Genomic DNA, 17623 nt, shown 5'->3' with positions numbered 1-17623 from the left:
CATTTCATGATGGATATGCATATCAAATCATCACATTGTATGCCTTAAGTATATATAATTTTTATTTATCAATTATACTTCAATAAAATTGGGGGAAATAAAGCTGAAGGTGTAACATGTTCAAGACCCTGGTTTCACCCCCCCAAGAACACAGACACATACAGACTCAAAAATAAAGCACAGATATTTTTCATTGTTATGAGCTATGCACTTAAAAAATGTGAATGACCTAAGGAGAAACTGTATCTGAGGATGTTGAGGGTAATAAACTTGTTAAAAAATTTAATTAGTTATTGGTTGTGTTGTGAACCACTTGGTCATGGTTGAAGGATCTGTGTAAAATAATGATACTTACAATACTAAATTCTATGTACAAAATTCCTTACTTGAAATGAGCTCAAAGTTCCCATTAGAAGACCTAAAGTAGGGTCATGTCATACTGAGGCAAATAGGTAAAATAAAAAAAAGGCATTTTCCAGTTATTTTTTACCCAATATTAACTCTAGAGATAAGCCATATAGGTTATTATTTGGTAAGAAAAAGCAAGGCTATATAGCAATAATTTCATAAGATTCAGCTAAATTGATTGGCTGGGATTTTTCATGCTGTAGTCTGAGTTTGTAGTAGCATTTAGAGTCTACCATAGCAGACTATGCAATAACAAAAATCCCCTACCCTTTTTAGTAGCCATTGCAAAAGTGGACAGCTAAGACAAAATAGCAAAGAACCAATTTTCTGAAGAAAGCTAAAAAACATTAAGTAAGATGACATTATGAAAATATACTTGGCTATGTCACATCTGCCATAAGAATGTACTTTCTTTAGAGCAATCCTTGAGTAATCCTTGAACTGCCAATTACCCTTAAGTGGCCAATAATCCAATTTTACTGGTTATAAATATAAATGAGTGTAAAGCACCCCTTTTGAATAATTTTGAGCTGTCAGATAAATCCTTTGCTCCAAAAAGACAGTTTCAGAAAATGTTCGACATAGCTAATCCACATTGATATCAGATTTTTTTCTCCTTCCAGGACACTTCTCAGTGCCCTTGCAGTGAGGTAGAACCATGTAATAGATTCTGACCAATGAAATGTGAGCACAAACAAGAGGAATTGCTTCTTAGGACTGAAGAACCAATAAGGTCTCTTTCACCACGGCAACAGCCAAGAAGGTTTTGAACTAAGATTGCAGAGTTACAAGACCAAAAGAATCCAGAATGCTAAGTGGCCTCATGATGGACCACTTCTATGAAGACCCACTCCAACCCACTGGGTTGAGAAAGAAATTAACTTTCACTGTTTGGACACAATGAGAATTTGGAATTCTTCATAACATATCTCTGACTACTACTAATTTTCAGAAACATAAGACTAAGACAATTTATTACTCCTCAGATACTATATTTAGCAGATTACTACTAGGCTATTTCTAAAATGCACAGAAAACTGTATTGATTTTAAAATAGTCTAAAATAGCATCGGGAATTATACTATGATTATTTTATTTATTGGTGCATTATATTAATACATCATAGTGGGGTAATAAAAAAGACTTGTGTAGACATACATGCACACATCACCCAGTCAGCCCCCATTTATACTATGATTATTTTAGATTCTACAATTTTTCTCTATTTTGGAGATTTTTTTAAAAACTTAAAACAGAAAATGTAAACATTCTGCCCACTCCCAGCACACGCACTTTCCAGAAAAGATTCTGTTGTGTAGGTTTTAAATTTAGATTTTCGCCTTTGTTTGTTTGTTTTATTTTTGAGAAAAAGAGTATTTCATGTTGGAGAATAAAATTTACAACTAAAAACCTTATACTTTAAATTTGAATTCTTTGATTATGTTTTTAAAATGTATCTAGAGAGGACTGTATTAAAATCATTGTGGGCTCAAGTACTGGAGATATTTTATTTGGCCCTCACTCCCCTGCCAATATGTAATTCAATGTGGAAAAGCAAAGTCATAAATTATGTAAATAATTCTAACAGAGTTTTGAATTTTTCTCTATAGCTACAATGTTTCTTCTTTATATTTTTTATTTTTTAACCATTACAAATATAAATCAAAACTACACTGAACATCAAACCCCAATTAGAACGGCAATCATCAAGAAGTCGAATAACGTTAAATGTTGGAGAAGGTGTGGAGAAATAGGAATTCTTTTGCAGTGTTGCTGGATTGCAAACTAGTTTAGCTGCTATGAAGATCAGTGTGGAGATTCCTCAGAAAGCTGGGAATGAATTCACCATATGATATGATTATACCACTCCTGGGTATCTTTCCAGAGGGTCCAAAATCAGAGAACTACAGTAATATATGCATACCCATGCTCATAGCAGAACAATTCACAACAGCAAAATTATGGAACCTAGCTAGGTGTCCATCAACAGATGAATGGATTACAAATTTACAGGAAATATGTACAATAGGATTATATTCAGCAATAAAGAACAAAATTAAGCCATTTGCAGAAAAAAATGGAAAGATCTGGAGAACATCATGTTAAGTGAGATTAGCCAGTCACAGAATATGAAGAGTTGTATGTTTTATTTAATATGCACAAGCTAGGGAATCATTGGAATACCAGAGATTCTGGACAATGAAGGATATTCCTCAGTAGAGCCCGGAGGGGGAATACTGAGGTCCATTAATGGAAATAATAGCATCAACTATGTATACATGTGTGAATATACCAATGTCAATCTCAGTACTCTGTATCAGGAAAAAGGAAAATGGGAGGTGGAGGGGCCATGAAGTGCTATGTGCATTTATGTCACTGTCAACATGATTTACATTATAACGTGAGACTATAATGCACCGATAAAAGCACATTATAAAAAAACTAAAAAAGAGGTTTCAGTTATGAAGAAGAGCAAATTTATGTCATTTGTAGGAAAATTAATGCAACTAGAGAATATTAGCTAAGCGACCTCAGCCCGTCTCAGACAGTAAAGGGTGATGGTTTTTTCATATATGAATATTAGAAAGAAATTGAGAAACAAAAGAGACTTCAGGTAAATGAGGAGAAATACAAGTAGAATAGTAGGAGAAGACTTGGGGAGAGAGGTGAGAGAAGAAAAGAGAGACTTGAAGAAAGTAGTTTAGGCGATCCTATGTACATATGTGAAGCTATCAATAGCAATCTCAGTAGTATGAACAGAAAGAGAAAGGAAGGGAGTGAGGCAGGGTTTGGAGGAAAACACACCAGGTGCTGTGTGCTTTCTGTCACATGAAACCTTAATAAGATGTATAATTACAATAAAACAATAAAGGTATGTTTAAAAAGAGAGGGGTTTGTCTATTATTTGCTAGTACCCTAAACACTGTGCCTATATTAACATCAAACCAACTACTATAAAGCAATCCAAAAAGGTTTACCTACTCTTCAAGTTTCAAGATGAAATTTAGAGGAATAACATAAATAAAAGAGGATCGTTTATATTACAGAATAACTAAAGTAAGTTGTTTTTAACAATTTAGAATAAACTTTATGTAAAAATAAATTAGTTGCAAGAATTAATCAACAAATTAATGTAAGTTTTAGGTTAAAAGACAAGCTTCTAGCCTTGTTCATGGGGGTTTAAGCCAAATAGAGTTAACATGTTCAACCCTAACAATAACAACGGACTCAGGACTCCAACCAACCCCCTGGCAGCAATTGTCTTAAGCCTGTTCCTTTTGTGTCTTCTTTGCTTCTTGATCTCACCTACTCTGCTCAAATTCTGAACTTGAAATGTCTGCCCTTTTGAATTTTATCAAAAAATTTACTTCCTGGCTTTTGACTCTGACATACATCAGAATTCCAAACAGACAGAGCTCGTTGAGCTCGTTTCCTTCCTATCCAGTTCCTTTCCTGTTTTAAGGATAAACTACTATAGCTTCTATTTGGTGAGTGATTGCTCTATGTCAGGTATGTGCTAGGCGTCCCTCTCTCTCTCTCTCTCTCTCTCTCTGTCTCTCTCTCTCTCTCTCTATATATATATATATATATATATCTTTATATAATCTTAGATATATATACATATATATAAAATCTTAACTAATAACCAATAACAGTCTGGGTTGATAAGAATTTTATCACTTTATGATGATAACTTAAGAAAAATTAAATAACAACAGGCCAGCAGTTGATCATAAATCTAACCCTATACTTTTAACCACAACTCATACTATCACTGCATCTTTTTATCACCAAAACAAATGTTTACTAAGTACCTACTATGCTTTAGGTCCTGTGTTAAATAATGATACACGTGTGAACAAAATAGACAGGTTCTTTAGTTTAATGAAGATTGCATTATAATGGAGAGCACATCATAAATGTAAACAAAGAAGTGAGGTCACTCTCAAAAGTGGAAAGAGCTATGAGTTAAATACAATAATGTGATGAGAAAGGACTAGAGAGATAGGTAAGGACATAACATGGGTGATAAAAGATGGAAGGCTGGGAAGGAGCCAGTCAGTGGGGAGGCTGAGACAGGAGGATCGCAGTCTCAGCTACTTAGCGAGGCCCTTTGCAATTTAGTGAGACCCTTTTTCGAAATAAAGAATAAAAAATAGGGCTGAGGGTGTAGCTCAGAAGTAGAGTGCCCCTGGGTTCAATCCCAAGTTCTAAAAAAAAAATCTGAGCGCTAAACATTCAGACTGAGAGTATTACAAGGCCACAGGTGCAGGGATGGAAATGAGCATCTTCAAGAACAGGAAGTTGTCTAGTCACTGATCTCAGTGGCTCAAGGAAAGATTTGTAGAAGAGATGAGAGAGGTAGGCATCCCCATTCCCACAGGCTTGTCGCCTTTGCTACGTGAGCTTAATTCCAGGTGTAATGGAAGTCACATTTTAAGGAGGGAAATGGCACGATTCTAACATAATTTTTAAAGCACCAACTATGAGTCCTTTTCATAATCAATATGGAGACAGGATCCAGAAAGATATGAATGCATAAAAAAGCCAAATCACAAAGTCTAAAAGCATCTAAATTTCTTTACTCCCCCCCAACAATTATTATATCCCAGCCAGGAAATTATGGACTGTGTGGAAGATGAAGGATGAAAATTCAACTTATTAATATTTGATGATATTTATAGGTGTCATCTCTTCAAGCTTTTGGGATCTTTCCAAGGTCGAATATCCCTCTTATATTGACACAGTAAAGTTAAGGTTCCAGGTTTTCAGGCAATCCCCTGCAATAAGTCCCAAGTTTCACAGTCTCTGCTGACAAAGCATATTTTAAGTGGAAAAGAAATACAACCATAAAATAATTTGTTAGATAATGTGTGTTGAGAAAGAAAAACAGACAGGATCTTTATCAAAGGTTTGTCTTCTTTCATGGGAAAAAAAAAAATGTTGCCCACATGTACCAAATCCATCTGGATAGACTTTCTGACGATGGCAATTTACCCCCCGATGTTTTCTTTCTTTTAATGTTTTTCTTTTTGTAATAAGACCCAGAAGGCATCATACCGTAAAAGTACTAATTTCCAAACTCTGAAAATTTTTTAATAAGAAAATAAAATGAAACTTTTGTGCAACACATAAGAATTTGGTCAGAGAATTTACAAGCCACATTTGTAAGAAAGGCAAATAAATGTCCAAATTCTTTTCAGCAATAATCCATCCTATTACCACTGCCCAAGGTGGAGATTTTTTTTTAAAGTATCAACATTAGAGATAAGATTATAACTAAATCTCAACAATTTTCCTCTAATCCATTGCATAAAGTCTGGCATTTACTAGATTATCAGGAATATATCGTGAGAAATGAAACTATTTAGCTTAAAATCTGAAGTCCAGAGCTAGAATTTTATTTTTTTATTTTTATTTTTATTTATTTTTGCAGTAGTAGGGATGGACCCAGGGACCTTCTACCTCTAAGACACACCCCAGGTCTATTTTATTTTATATTTGGTAACAGGATCTCGGTAAGTTGCTGAGAGACTCACTAAATTCCTGAGGCTAGCTTTGAACGTGAGATCTTCCTATCTCAGCCTCCCAAATACTGGGATTACAAGTGTGTGACACGACACCCGGCCAAAGCCAGAAATTTAAGTACAAATGGGGGAACTCAGAAACTAAAGTGTCTTCCAGAATAAATGTGAGTGTCCTAAAAGTAACAAAGAAAAAAATATTCAGTGTATTTTAACAACTAAACTGCAGGGTAACTGCATGCCCTTGGGAAAAAAGAGAATCTTTATTTTTCTCATAAAAGAATAAAGAACACACACATTTCAAGAGCCATAAAAGCTGTAACTATGGAAGGGCTGTCTGGACAACCAGATTATCTCCACAATACACTCTACACTATTTTATTTGGTCCTGTTTTAAGTACCTTAGGAAATTAGGTTTCATCACTCTTCTTGAAAAATTCCTACCAAACCATTAGATATTATTGCTATGTAGTAACAATAATCCCTACCAACTAGTTTAACCTACTCTGTCTATCCCTGTTGTACTGGATTTTGATTACCTTTTTTTTATTAAGACCATCTTACTAAAATAATATTTCTTAAAGGTCTAAATTGTTATTGGGAAAACAGTAGCCGGCAGTGGCTTAGTGGTAAGTTAATTCCTGAAAACCCCCAGGGCCAATGTAAACTAATCTATAAGGTCTCCTTTACCCTGCATTAACAGCAAAGTAAAGAAATATCTAGGAGAGATGCCTGCTCCTTCAGAGGCACCATTTGGGGTAGGGGCCTTCAGGGATTCTGAACAGTATGGGCTGGCTGACACACGCATATAGGACACAAGGGAGATAAAGGCGTGCTGCTTTCTCTAATTCACATGCGATGAGAAAAAATAACATTCTCATCAAGATCTCTCTGCGGTCACATGTCACAGTGGAAAATACACGGAATGAGAAGCTAGAAGGCTTGGTATCCCATCTTAGTTTTGCCAGGTTCCAGTGGTTGACCATGGGCAAGACCTCTGGCATCTCTAAGCCTCAGCTTCACACAAGGGACTAGAGCCAAGTTTCCCTTCAGCCTTAAAAGAACAAGATGTAGCCGGGCGTGGTGGTGCATGCTTATAATCCCCACGCTTGGGAGGCAGAGACAGGAGGATCCCGCAGGTTCAAAGCCAGCCTCACTGGCTTAAGAGACCCTGTTTCCAAAAATTTTTAAAAAGTATAAAAATAGGTCTGGAAGTGTAGCCCGGAAGTAGAAGGGCTTCCAGGAACCCCAGTATGACTAAAAAAACAAAAAAGTACAATATGTGCCAGGCGTGGCGGCGCATGCTTGTAATCCCAGCACTGGGGAGGCTGAGACCAGAGGATCGCAGTTCGCGGACAGCCTCAGCTACTTAGTGAGGCCCTCTGAAACTTAGTGAGACCCTGTTTCAAACATAAAGAATAAAAATAGGGCAGAGGGTGTAGCTCGGAGGTTGAATGCCCCTGGGTTCCATCCCCAGACCCACAAAAAAAAAAGTACATGATGTGATGATACTCCTCTGAGAAACTAAACAACCCTTCTACTGATTATATGTATGTATGTACACACATATATATTATATATTGTATATATAATATATATATAATATATATTATATATTATATATTGTATATTATATATTATATATTATATATTGTATATTATATATTGTATATTGTATATTATATATTATATATTGTATATATATTATATATTGTATATATAATATATATATACCATATATATTGACACAATAAATGTAGCTTAACATGCTCTGTTTTAGAGTCAGGAGGAGGAAGTTTATTGAAAATTTTGAGAAAAAAAAACCGAGACCAACTTGTCTTTTGTGTGAGAATGAGCAGTGAAAAGAGTTTAACTCTGTTTTAATATTACTTCAAATCCCAAGTTCTATGAGTATATTCTATTATAAGGGGGAAATAAACTATTTAAAGAAGAGAGGTGAATATAAAGTCATTATGATCTGTAGCACCCAAAACCTGAAATAGTATGGTGACCAAAACCCATGAGAAGACCCCCCCCAAGCTCCTTTTATTTGCAAATTCCACCTTCTCTGCCAACTATAGTAAATTGACCATTTCTCTTCCTTTTATTTCCCTTGAAATTGTGGAATAATCAAAAGGTAGGAGATGAATGATATGGAAGCAAGCTAGATAATATATTCTCTAAATGTATAGCTGGATTCATTCATTCATTCATTCTTCTCTTTCAGGAGGGTATTGTATAGCCCACCATGAGGCAAGGCCAGTGCTGGGGCCTCCGAGGCTGTGATCGGGGCCTGCCATTTGGTGAGGCCGTAGATGGAGCCAGCAAGGCCGGGATAGGAACCTGCCCAAAGACAAGGCTGGTGCAGAGGCCTCTGAGGCTGGGATTGGAGCCTGCCATGAGGCAAGGCCAGTGCTGGAGCCAGCGAGGCCGGGAACAGAAACTGCCGGGTGACCAGGCCGGTGCCGGGGCCTTCATGAGTGGGATCAGAACTTGCAATACAGCATATACAGAGAAATATCAAAGAAAAATAAAAAAATCAGATGCTCTCTCTAATATGCAAAACCTAGGAAGAAATGGGTAATAGGAGGGAATCTAGTGGAAGAAAGGGCCCTATGTAGGAGCAATTAAGGTGACCAATCAGAGGGGATGGAAAGGGGGAAGATGGAATCTCATTAAAACATAAGATGTATGTAAACAAATATATCAATGTTAAACACTAAATCAAGCATGGGATTGAGGCAGCAGGAGGGAATGGGATGGGGATTGGACAAAGGCTAATTGGATGATGCATACTTGGATAGCCACACAAGTCTTGTATTCCATTGTGATGTTTGATTACAATGCACCAATAAAAATTTATAAAAAAAATTTAAAAACCATTTTTAACTCTCAATATATAAGTCAGTGCTTTCTAAACTTTTCTGGTAAGTTAAAAATATCCAGTATAGGGCTAGGGAATGTAGCTCAGTGGTACCACCTTGCATTACCAGGTCCTAGGTTCAATCACAACACAGCAATTAAAAAAAAGTTCAGTATATATCCCTAATAATGCATTATTTATTAATTTATTAACCAGATTGCTTAACTATTATATACTATTATATATTATAATACATACACAAAGAGGAGATAGATGAGTCTAACTTGATTTAGACATTATGCAATGTGTACATGACTCAAAACATTACATGGAACTTGACTCATATGAGCCAATTTTAAGTATCATTTAAAATAAACTTAAAAGATTCTTAAATTCAAAATACATGCAAATAAAGTTGTTTATTTAATTATGGATAAATCAAATTTGTTAATACTGTGCTTTTCATAATGTTTCATACTATCATTACATCTCACAGAACAAAGTAATACTTAAGGCAAGATTTATTAATAAACGTGATGTAAATCCATATTTGAAATGTCTTTATTATTTCAGTGGAAAGCAGAAGCTGACTTCTTGTAAGACCAAATAGATCAACAGCATTGTTAACTCCTCGAGTAGCTAAGAACACAGCAGATAAAGCCTCAACTCCAAGAATTTCCTGTGGTTAGTTACCCTTATATTAGTGTTCTCTTCACAGAAATCCTTTTAAGCCACTTTTCCATTTTGTGACTTCTGGCTTGGTTAAAACTAGGCACCGGAATCTTTAATTCTTTAAGTGAACACATATACACATCAATAAGAAGCAACACAATGGAAATAAAAGAAATGTAGGGGCTCCAGGCTCCACCTACCCCTCCATGTTGTGGATCTTCTGATATTTCCTCGAGACATTTCTGAAGAGGAGGACAAAAGTCCAGCTGTCTTCTGGGCAGGTGAGGATTTCAGTATCAACCTGTTTGTTGCATTTTTAAATAAGCTAAGTTTCTAGATCAATAAAAATTATAAATAGAAGCTCTAATTATTTGTTTGTTTGTTTGTTTGTTTGTTTTGTGAGTCTGGGGATGGAACCCAGAGGCATTTGACCTCCAAGCTACACCCCCTTCCCAATTTTTTTATTCTTTATTTTGAAAGCAACGTCTCACTGAGTTGCAAAGGGCCTCACTAAGTAAGTAGCTGAGGCTGACCGTGAACCGCGATCCTCTGGTCTCAGCCTCCCAAATGCTGGGATTACAAGCGTGCGCCACCACGCCTGGCTGAAGCTCTAAATATTTTTTCCCCACACCTAACTTTGGTGGCCAAAAGTATAAACGCTTGTGGTAGGTAACTGAAGCTGTTATCTGGAACATACGCTATGTTACTTGAACATCAGTGGGTCATGGTTATGTGCAAGGTACACTGTTGCATAATATCCTTCAGTGTGACCAGTGAGGAACTTTTATAAAGTTTAGAGGAAAGACCATTTTTCACCATGGTGACTAGATATTCTTTTTCCTCTGAGCATCAGCCATTCGTGACCTCCGGGGGGGTGGGGGCGGGGGAGAACCCAGAAACATAAAAAAGAAACCAGTTATAAGAAGGTATTTGTTCATCTTGAACACTTATCCTCTTCTCAGGTCAAGATAAGATTAACTTCAAACTTCATTTATTCTGGGAGATGCTGCGAAGGTTGCTTATTGGTTAAAGGTCACACCATTGCATTAGTGATCTAGAAATGACCAGTGGTACTATGTGAGAATGGACTGTATCAGAGATCCTGCTTTTTTATGTCTTTGTAATTTGTCTTAGATTTCTTGGGCTGCCGAAACAAAATACCATAACCTAGGTGATTTACGCAGCAAAAATTTATTTCTCACAATTCTGGTGGTTGGGAAGTGCATGATCAAGGTACAGCTGATTAGCTGATTCTGTTCCTGGCTTGCAGACAGTCACCTTCTCACCGTCTGCACACAGGGCCCTTCCTCAGTGCATGCGTGGAGAGAGCTCCTGGGCTCTCTGGTGTCTCGTTCTATAATATCATTAATGCTATTGGAACCGGCCCCACCCTTATGAGCTCATTTAACTGTAATTACTTCCTTAAAGGCCATATCTCCAAATACAGTCACTTGCGAGTCAGAGCTTCAACACAGGAATCTAGGGGACATACATTCAGTCTATAAAATAGTTTATATTCTTTTAACAAATTATTTGAGTATCTTATAGGTAATTGGCATCATAACCAAGTTGTTGTTCTTATTCCAGAGGGAAAGAGCAGGTAGTAGTGTGTGTGTGTGTGTGTGTGTGTGTGTGTGTGTGTGTGTGTGTGTATGCACAAGGACATGCATAAGCATGCATGTGTGTATTAAAAGGAAAATTTACGTGCCAGGCATGGTGGCACACACTTGTAATCCCAGTACTCAGGAGGCTGAGACAGGAGGATCTCAGTTTGTGGACAGCCTCAGCTACTTAGTGAAGCCCTCCACAACTAAATGAGATCTTGTTTCAAAATAAAGAATAAAAAATAGGGCTGGGAGCCGGGCATGGTGGTGCATGTTTGTAATCCCCATGCTTGGGAGAATTGCACAGGTTCAAAACTAGCCTCTGCTGGCTTAAGAGACCCTGTTTCCAAATAAAAATATAAAATAGGTCTGGGAGTGTAGCCTGGAGGTAGAAGGCCCCTGGTTTCCATCCCCAGTACTACCAAAAAAAAAAAAAAAAAAAAAAAAAAAAAAAAAGAAAGAAAGAAAAGAAAAAAAGAAAAGAAAAGGAAGAAAAGGAAAGAAAAGAAAAGAAACAATTTCTTTAGATGGCAGAACTATAAAGGTTCTGTGTTCTCTAGTGTATCATTTTGTATTATTAATTAAATTCTAAGGAAAAAAAATGAACGGTTCCAGAGAGTTGCTGGGTCTCCTACACTATCAACTCTTGTAGTCCACACATTCTTCTGTCAATAGAATTTTACCCTTATCTAACATCATAACCATCTTACACTTTGAATCTACTTAATAATTCTTAGAAAGCTATATTTCTGCTTTTAGCAAAATTATACCTCTAGCCCTTCATTATTCAAGTTCAAGCAAAAATAGTGAAACTGGAAAACCAGGCCTTCCGACAATCTTGAAGTCCTATTTCCAATGACTGAGGACTGCCTCTTCCATAACCTTTTATACCAACTCTTAAAAGCTCTTCAATTTGATTTTGTTGCAGCTTATTTTCACCTCTCCTTACCTCATGGGAAAAAATTTTTTATTCATCAGGGTGAAAAAAGGCCAAACGTTCTGGAAAGGAGGTATACCCTTACCCTGGCCTACATGAACTAGGCGCTGAATTATTCAGAGATGACCACATTTAGAGCTTGGTGCAGAGCTCCTACAGAAACGGGCTCCTTTCCTTTTTTCTGTCATTATTATTAATTTTATTGAGACCCGAATGACAAACAATGGAGAAATATAATTAGCATTCATCAAGTTAATGAATACTTTGGGTCAGAGCAGGCAGCCTTTGATCAAAATATTTTTTATAAACCTGGTACTGTCTGTTGCTATACATGAGGTGAAAGCTTCAAAAAACAGCTTCTTCTCTTTCTCTAGAACATCTCTTCTTCTCTAGAACATCTTATATTGGTTTCAGAAAGAATATATACCGTAAATAAAAACTAAACCAAAAATTCACGCATACTCACAGCAGTGCAAACTTAAGCCACAGCTGTTATCACAAGAGGTTAAGAGTCTACTTAGGGGTGTATTCATTTCCAGTCACCCCTCCATGCCAGTCTGGTATGGAGCTGTATTTCTATTTTCTGTATTTCTATCTTTCTAATAAACTTCTTTAAATCTTTTTTTTTTAAAAAAGAGTCTACTTAGAAGAGGCAACTAACTGGTTCACCGTGACCCTGCCCCATTTTTCCCTCTTTTTTAAATACATATTTTTATTGAAAATTAATGGTATACATTTAAACTATACTTGGTGCCCTTCCCCCACACCCCATTTCCCCTTCCCTCCCCCCCAACCAATGATTGTCCAGGGTAACCTTGCCATATTCATACTTTTACACATATTCGGGTGTAGACCCTCATTAATCAAGTTCAGCCTTCCTCCTCTCCTATCTTTCCATTCAAACTTTGCTGAGATTTCACTTCTATTATCTGGAGTCCCTCTGGTATTCCTATTACTCCCTAGTTTGGGCATATTAGAGGAAACATATGTACCTTCTCCTTCTGTGCTTGGCTGATCTCACTTAACATAATGCTCTCCAGGACTTTCCATCTTCTTGCAAATGGCATGATTTTGTTCTTCTTTATAGGGCTCCTTTCTAATATTACTTCTTACTTTACAAAAATTAAGTTCTCTCCTCTGAAATGTCAGTAGGCTGGGGCTCTGGAAGGCTGCAGTCAGGACGGAGAGTCCTTGTGAAAACTACACAAGATAACACCAAGTGATGTGTGGTTCGTGATGTCAGCAGAGCCTGCCCATGGAATCGCCTTAGTTTCCATCTCTAGACGAGGAGAGAACACTCCCCACGAGAAATGGCTGACCCTTGACACCGCCAGAAACTTTCCCCTGACTTGGGGTCGGCTCCTAGCGTCCCCGCGGGTCCCAGAGGTGGGTGGCGGGGATGCGGCGGCCCCTCCGCGCTGCGCCTGGGCAGCGGGGCAGAGTCCCAGGGCGGCCGGGGAGAGCGAGGGAGACGGCAGGGGAGGGGGCATAAGGACCGAGGCGTGACGGGCGTGAGATGGGGAGGGAGCCGCAGCCGGGTTCCCGCGGGGCAGTGGCTGCCGGGCATGGACCGGGCATGGGGACGAGGTAGCGCTGCGTTGGCGCGGATGGAGGGCGCTGCGCCCCCAGCCCACCGAGCCCAGCCCGGCCGCACCCGGACCGCAGCCCAGGGCCGCTGGCAAACCTAAGTGGCACCCGCACCCCGAGAGTGGGCGTGGTTGGGAGGAAAGGTCTCTGCCCACCCTCCCCAAATCCGTAAAGGCTGGGGAACACCTCCCTTGGCGCCCGGCCAAGGCTGGCGACCTGGATTTCCTTTGCTGCCCTCCTGACCGAAGCCCACCTGGTCTGACCCAGCTCGGGCCCGCAGGGGGCGGGGGGGCTTCCTTCCCAAATACTTTAGGTGTTTTCTGAACCTTCCTACCTAACCATCCCCAACACAAACACACATGCACACGCACACGCGCGCATGCACACACAATCCCTCAATCCGGAGGCGGAGGCGGAGGCAGGTGGCCGGAGGGATTAGAGGGATAAAGTCACTGTCAGTCTAAAGAGATAAGAACCTGGGGCAGGACATGTCCACACAGAGATCTTCTGAAAGTAGACTCTCGGCAGCTGCAGCTCCTCACGTCTGGCCACAGGTGATGCGGGAGGGATTTGCCTTGGTGTGTAAACTCTGAAAGGCCCAGGCTGTTAAAAGGTTGGGGTCAAGAATTAGACTTTGATTCCCTGAGGCTTCCTCTGCTTTGTTCTCCAACACCTTCCGCTGGCAGAAGGAGAGGTAGGTTACAGGACTCATAAAAAGTTTGCAGAGGTAGTCAATAGTCAGGGCGCCTTGGCTTTTTTTAGACCTGTGAATTAAAAAAAAGAAAGAAAAGAAAATGTAAACTCTTAGTTTGAATTAGCTTTTACTTTTTGCTATACGTGTATCCATTTTACGAGAATTGATCATGTCTGGTGTCATTAGATTACAAGTTTGGCAGGTGTGATGCTTTGAATTTAAAACTAAGTTTTGCTGTAGAGTTTTAGGAGGATTGATTGCTTCTGCGTGTACCTTGTCATGTGCTTATTGAAACGTGTTATTTTAGAAGTATTTGTGTTGGGAAACCTGTCACCTCACAATGGGGCCAGTGAGGTCTTCCCTGGTGTTAGCCAGAACTGGGACAGAACCCAGTGTATTTCTCTTTTATTACTGGTGTTTCAAGCGTGTGCGACTCCTCTTCCTTAAATTCTTGCCTTAGTTTCTGGTGAGAAGAAAAAGCTACCTTTTTCTTCTGCATTTGGGAACAAGGAGAAATGGTGTGGGTCCCCCCACCCCACCCCCACTCACAACATTAAAGTTTTTATTTACTGGCTATTTAAAACCCAAAGCATTGTTTACCACCTGTCAGACTCACTCAGAAGTGTAGGGACTAATAAAAGATTTGTAAAATGCTTCCTAAATTCAAAATTCCATGAATATGCTAAATAGTAATAATCCACCCATTGTTAAATTTATGTAGCTGCTTTTGCCATGCATACAAGATGATTCACATGCATGTTTCCTGTCAATTAAACAATGAGTTTGGAGTAAAATAATGAATTCAATCCACATCCTATGAAACTTTGGAATAAAATTCCTCCCATAAGACAGCACTGGCGGAGAATCATAAAGTAAGCAGCATTTCAAAAACCTATATATGGAATGGCATGTATCTTATGGTTGGAGGGAAAAGGGACCTAGGGAACTTTTAAACTGAGAAATATTCAGTGCTGATTCATGTTTGCCTGGACCATAAACACCCCCTAACACTTGGGGTGGAGTAAGCCTATGGGGAGGGCAGGAAGGTTTGTGGCACAGCCTAATAATTGTCTCCTTTAATCCATGAAATTTGTTTGTTTGTTTGTTTGTGTTTGTTTGTGATACTGGGGATTGAACCCAGGGACATTCTATCTTCAAGCTTCCCAGCCCTATTCCTATTTTTTACTTTGAAAGAGGGTCTCAGTAAATTGTTAAGGGCATCCCTAAGTTTCTGAGGCTGGCCTCAAACCTGCAATCCTCTTTTCTCAGCTTCCCAAATACTAAGGTTGCAGGCGTGGGCCACCACATGCAGCTACCTCTTGTTATTTTAAGTTCACTCTGTGGTTTTGTTCATAGGAAATCTTCACAGTTGCCTGGATAAATTATTCATTCTTCCGCTAGCATGGGCTTGTTTTTATAAGAATCCTTAATACCAGCTATTAGTTTAATATCCTGCAGATAATTGGCTTGTTTCCAGTTGATTGAGTGACATATTAACGTAACATTTTTTCTTAGCTCCTTTTTAATAATAAAATGTGTCATTCTTCTGTTTACAGGTATCCTAGAGTAAAACTTGTGTATTATATGCTAATTTTAAGTACAAATATTGATACAAGTCATCTTTTATTTACAAAGACAACTCTTGCTGGGCATGGTGGTACATGCTTGTAATCTCAGTACTTGGAAGGCTAAGATAGGAGAATCACAGGTTCACAGCCAGCCTCAACAACATAAGCCCTCTGCAACTTAGTGAGATCTTATTTCAACATAAAAATGAATAAAATAAAATAGGGATGAGGGTGCAGCAGAACTGCAAAAGTAAATAAGAAAATAAATTAAACACGAACCCTGAAGTCAAGTCTGGATTCACTATTTGCAGATTGAGCAAACCTATCAAGTTGAAGATTGAGCAAACCTATCAAGTTTTTCCTTAACATCATCCCACTGCAGTGGCCTCTCCTCATTCCTTCCCCACAGACCCCTCAGATGGTAGCTGCTAACTCTGCCCCAGCCCAGTGTTCCAGAACTTCCTCTCTACTGCCACTCGCCACTCCTGTTTTACGCAAGTAGCTTAACCTCTGCTGTACTTTGGACTTTCCAGCAGCTTGGCATGGGTGAAAGTGCATTAGGTGAAGAATAACAGCCCAGACATGATGCCACGTTATCTCCCTAAATCCCAGTAACAGTCGGATCCAGCGGCGACTGTTTCTGTTTCACACCAAAGAAAGCAGGCTTTAAAGAAGCTCTCTTGTAGCCCGGCATAGTGGTGTCCGTTTGTTAATCCCAGCATTTGGGAGGCTGAGAAAGGAGGATAGAGGTTTGCAGACAGCCTCAGCTACTTAGTGAGGCTTCAGTAAGACCCTGTTTCAAAATAAAGAATAAAAAAAATATAGGGCTGAGGGTGTTGCATGGAGGTAGAATATAGGGCAAGAAAAAAAGGGAGGAGAAGGAGGAAGAGGAGGAGGGGGGAGGAGGAGGGGGAAGAGCAGTTCCCATGCCCAAGAATAAGCAGTTTATGAGTAAATGTGGCCAGGAATTGAACCAGGCAGTCTGATACTTCCTGTTCATTGTGATCTCTGACTTAGAAGAGTTCACATCCTGGACTGAAACATAGAAGACTTCTCCCATTAACTCAGTGGTCATCTGACCTTAGAGGAGTCTCTTAAGCCCTCTGAGCCTCTGGTTTCCTGCCTCTTCTTTTGGATTAAATTATTTCTCAGAGATGGAAGGGACTGTTTCAGGATTTGGGTTGCCAAGTACATGAACTATTCCTTCCACAGAATTCTAAACTATGATCTCCTCTGTTCTGCCCCTTTCTCACCCCCTCCCGCACCCCATTTTTCTATTTTCTTCTATTATTCTATATCTTTGGCCTCAGTGGCTTCTCCCCACACTGATAAAATAGAAGATTTTTTGTTTGTATTTCTGTTTATGAATAAACAGACATTACTTTCTACCCGATGCAGTCCCCCATCAGAATGTAAGATACATTGAAGTTCTTTTTTTGTCTAACATTTTTCAATGTATTCCCAGGGCCCAGCACAGGGACAGATCGCACATAGTCATTGATCAAAAAGTGTTTCTGAATGAATAATATCTCTCAAAAAGGACATGTGTGAATGGCCAATATATTGTCCCTTCCTTGGAATAATCTAAATGAAGCAGCATTGATCTTATACTGTTAGAGAGAATGATCCTAAATTATGAATGGAAATGAAGTACAGAAATAGGTACAAGAAACTGCCCTAAGACACAGGACAAATGGACAGACTGAAAATGGGCTAAACTTTGTATTTTAGGGCTAAACTTTGTATTTTACAGCAGAGAAACATG

The sequence above is a fragment of the Muscardinus avellanarius genome, assembly GCF_963383645.1.
Source record: "Muscardinus avellanarius genome assembly, chromosome: 4".
Classification (NCBI taxonomy): domain Eukaryota; kingdom Metazoa; phylum Chordata; class Mammalia; order Rodentia; family Gliridae; genus Muscardinus; species Muscardinus avellanarius.
Note: the sequence above shows the minus strand (reverse complement) of the source record.